This window comes from Atta colombica, unplaced genomic scaffold (genome assembly GCF_001594045.1).
Source record: "Atta colombica isolate Treedump-2 unplaced genomic scaffold, Acol1.0 scaffold226, whole genome shotgun sequence".
In the NCBI taxonomy this organism is placed as follows: Eukaryota; Metazoa; Arthropoda; class Insecta; order Hymenoptera; family Formicidae; genus Atta; species Atta colombica.
Window position 1 is genome coordinate 1,164,037 of NW_017259323.1, and position 4,839 is coordinate 1,168,875.

The window sequence follows — 4,839 nt, forward strand, 5'->3', positions numbered from 1 at the left end:
TATTATATATTAATTATATATTCTTATATATTAAATTATATATTATATATTATCATTATTCTGTTGTCATAGTTATTGATTTAACACCTTGAGGGATTAATTAGAGAGATTAACTGGAATGAATTAATCAAGATCATCGAAGAGCATTTTAAGACCAAGTGTTCAGTTATAAGCAAAGTCTAATTAAAACTTTTGCATAATAATAACGAATAAAAAATAGACTAACAAGGTTATAATTAATTAATTATTTTCCTAATTTTTACGATATATACAAATTCTAATAAATAACTTTATAAATTTTAATATGTTTTTAATTTTAATATGTTTTCTAATTTTTTATCAATTTGTGAGTAACAACTTGTATTTCGAAAATAAATACTAATAGATTTATAATCTAGTGATGATTGAAAAAAGAATTAACATTCAACGCTAACATTTCATCAAATAGTCTCGCTCAATATTTTTACAAAAGAAAAATAAACTTTTTAATGAAAGGAATTATAAAAAAAAAAACATCCATGAGAATTGAATTGTTTTATTCATTAAGATTGAAAATTGAACACGTAAATTTTCAGTTTTTAATTCATTTAGACTGAATTTGAATTTATATAAGTCAAAAATCAAAATTTCAAAAATATGGTATAGAATAGAAAAAAAGATATAATTTCTTTCCTCTAGTCTACATTGCGTAATTAAGCAATATAAAATGTAATACAAGCATCTCCATAATATAAACGTGAAATCAATTGTATGTAGTTTACGCGAATGTAGTTTATAAATGTAGTTTATTACTGCGATAATAAAATTAATTTGTTTTATTTCTGCGCTTAAAATGTTGTAGAAATTCACACTTCAATTATTTTTGCGTTTTTTGAATTACCTAATGAAATAAATCTCCGTCTTACGTAAATGTTTCGGAATTCTTTTGGTTTTGTTGCAGTTACAAATAAAAAGTATTGATAGGTATGAAAACATATAAATGTTGAAAAAACATATAAATTTTGTCTTAGTTCGATGTATTCATAATCGCTATTCTTGTCGAGACGATTGAATTGAACCGATACGGTGACGAAGCGCACGTGGTCATTGCGACAAAATTATCGGACAATTATTTCTAATTCAAAAGGAGTCACATTCAGAGCAAAATTCTCGTGTCGCTTACGAAATTAGCGATTTTTTTTTAGATAATTATCGAGAAAAGCAACTTTTCTAACAAAAATTCCTTCCATTTTTATACAATTATAGTACATGTTACTATGTGCGGATTAGCACGTAATCTCTGTATATCAAATTCTTATCGACGATGTAGTAAATTTATCATCTTTTTATAATAGTCACGATATATATGGTAAATAAAAAATATATGCGTGAAAGAAGCCTGAGGTTGCACACATTTCTGATAACCTTAAACTGAATATAGTTCAGCGATTGTTGGTCTTTTTAAGCGATAATATCGGTTTTTCTCTCCAATATTATTTAACCTCAATCAGTCGAATCTACTTTTTCTCGCTCTTTCTGTTTAGTGTATAATATAGTCGATATAGAGATGTTAAATCAATATAATAATAATATTGAATAATGCAAAATAATATTAAATTATTTGAACTTGAAAAATTATAATGAATATAATGAATTAAATTGAGATGAAATTTTCACGTGAAGAAAATTTAATTAACTGTAATCGTAAAAATATTATTTATTAAATTTTTATTATTTTATTATTATTTAGGAGTAGCATTGACAATTTATTTATTAAATGTTGATTTTAATATATATAGAATATATAAGAGAACAAAAATTTTAATTAATCTTATAACTGCGCAAGTAGCGTTGTTCTTGATTATTAATTTATTTTAGTTAATCTTATCTTTCTTTATATTGAATCAATAATTATTAGTCAATTCTATGATTTCTATTACATTAGATTCATATAAAAAACTGTTATATCTGTAAATATTAGTAAAATTAAATATAAAAACATAAATATTTTAAACGTTAAAATCACTCAATAATAATATGTCACGTTATTTAACAGAATATGCATATATTATTTAATTGTCAAAATTGATTATGTTATGCCACTGTAGTTGGGTATTTTATATAAAGTAATCCTTTTAATGTGCATCCAGTGTAGTGCGAGTGATTGAATTTATCATAAACAAAATAACGATGCGTAATGTTATATACACGAAATATATGCATAATAATAATGATGATGAAAAATAGACTAAAGAAGATTGTAATTAAACTAATATTGATTATATACAATATGTATTCAAATCTATGTATCTTAATTGACATATTTATATTGTATTATTTTTGCAGTGCAGTACAATATAGTGTCTTCATTCGTGATGTTGTTTACGGCTAATACATTTCGCAAATGATGCAAGGTTGACCAACTAGATTTACAACTGGCCTTACCAATGCCGAAATATAAGACTGTTATGTGTAAGAAAGCGTCAGATAGCGTGTCAGCACTGTCAGTAGTTCGCTCGGAAAGGAATCTGACGACGCAGTTAATAATGTGCCTGTCCGGCGCCACGTACTAACTTATATTTGCTACCTGCTTTCGCGTATACGTGCACGTAGACACTCGCATATATTTCTGTAAGCTTTCGATCGTACGTATACAAAGTACTCCAAACAGTCAACAACTCATGAATTCCTTCGAATCTTCGATTATCGAAGGAAAATCGAAGAATAATGAATAACGTGGATCTATCGCTTGAAACGTGTGCGTTGATATATAGGTCAAAATTGCGTCAGACATGTGGCGCCGGGAGAGAAAAGATGGATTATATTTTATTGATACGACACATAATATATAGGATCATGTAGAATTAGGATATACGATGTCGGTGTTCGAGAAAGTAATATGAAGCCCGCAAATTATTTCCTACAATTTAAAAGTAGGTATAGGTATTTTTATCAAGGTTGCGCTTATTGATATTGCAATTTTATTCGATTGATATATATATTTTGAAGAAACCATAAATCATTCAATTTTGACTGTCACCAGTAAATGTCTTGGTATTTATTGATCTTTCTGAGTCAATTCAAAGATCTAATTAGAGTTAATTATATAAATAAAGAATAATCATAACGTTTATTCTGTATTTTCAAAATTCACTTTATCAAAACCTCCTATAATTGTCTGCAAAACTGGTTTGTAAATTTTTAAAAATCAAAAATTAACGATTTAATTTGTGCTTATTATTAATAATTCTCTATAAATATTATTGTTAGAGCGCCTAACATCTCGTTTAAATTATATCGATCTTGTGATATCGAATCTTGCATTTCCTTTTTTTTCTTTTATTCAGAAGTAGATCAATTGAAAGGTCAAATTTGTGTATATTATAGAGACTTAACATTTCTCACTTGACAACAGAGAATAACTAAACGATTTATTTACTCGAAATACCGCATGTTGGATTCTATTCCGAAACTTTGTAAATCTACAAGACTTATAATACTATAAGCATAGTAGAAATTTCCGCAGAAATTATATAGTCATAATGAAAACGGGAGCTTCTATTTTAATATTTATAATATTTGTTATATAATTAAAATTGAGAACTAATTGTAAATTCAAAAAACTTCTTTTTTGTGTTATTTATTTGAAATAGATTGAAAATTCTTTGTGCTCAAATATGATAAAAGAAATTTTGCAAAGAAATATTACTATAGCATATTACTATCTGCATGAAAATTGTTATTCGGATTAGCAGAGTTAGCGTGCAAATTTCCGATCAATGAGAGCACAAATGTGCACGTGTTTTTCAGCACGGCAAGCTATGCGGATTTATTACGCACGGCATGTGAATCGAATGCTAATTTACTGATCACATTCATTTGGACTTGATAAAAGGTTCGACATATACTATGCAATAGCGACTTTGCAGGTGGGCGAATTAGGCTAATTGAATCTCCAGAGCCAATTGGCGCCAGAGGCACCATTGAATTTCGAAGATCAAAAATATGTTTCTCCATAAATGAAGGTCATATGCTCACACATATAATTTGTTAAGAAGACTTTAAATTTACGATACGTGTAGGCTGTTCTTTTAACTTTACATATATAATATGTTACATATATAATATATATAATATGTTTGATATTTCTTTTAATATTTAATAAAAATTACATAATTATTGCTTTGCAATTTTGCACTTTTTTTCTATTAAATATTTTAATATAAAAATTTATTTTGAACATTTTAAATTAAAGTTTTATTAAAATTGATTTAATTTAAATCGGAATATTATAGAAATGTATAAAAAATAAGATTTTATTTTTCCCATTTTTAAAGTTTAATATATTTATAAAGTTAAAATAATAGAACTTCAAAGTTACAAGTATGAAAACCTCAAAAAGAATAAACATGTTACTGATAACTTGTTGCAACAATAACAAGTTTTCTAATACTCTTGATAACTTTACAGCGTGACAAGAAATGATATAATAAGTCTAATTGGAAAAATTCGCAAGATTATGTCAGTAAAGTTATGCGTGAGAGTTTACATTAAATAAACATTGATACTTTTACTTCTTACGAATCATGCAACAACATTTCTCATGTTTTACCGTTATCCTAATGTTTATATATAATTTTTATCGTATAATTTCTATTTAGATAAGATAAAATTAAAATCAGATTAACAGTAGTATTAGTAACAGACATTTTGTTCTCTCAGTGATCCGTTTTGCTCTGTTTGTAAACATTATAAATTAAATACATTATACGCTGATTACAACTGCATACATAATCAAATTTTCCAATCAGTAATTATAACAAAGTTCCAATTATAATTATAATTTATAATTATAATTAT

General features: G+C 26.0%; 1 protein-coding gene across 5 annotated transcripts in view; it reads left to right on the plus strand.

The window, feature by feature from the left end:
* LOC108688197 (solute carrier family 25 member 36-A) overlaps window positions 1–4,839 on the plus strand; it is a 24,870-nt gene that overhangs the window by 1,421 nt on the left and 18,610 nt on the right. The gene's annotated exons all lie outside the window — the stretch shown is intronic.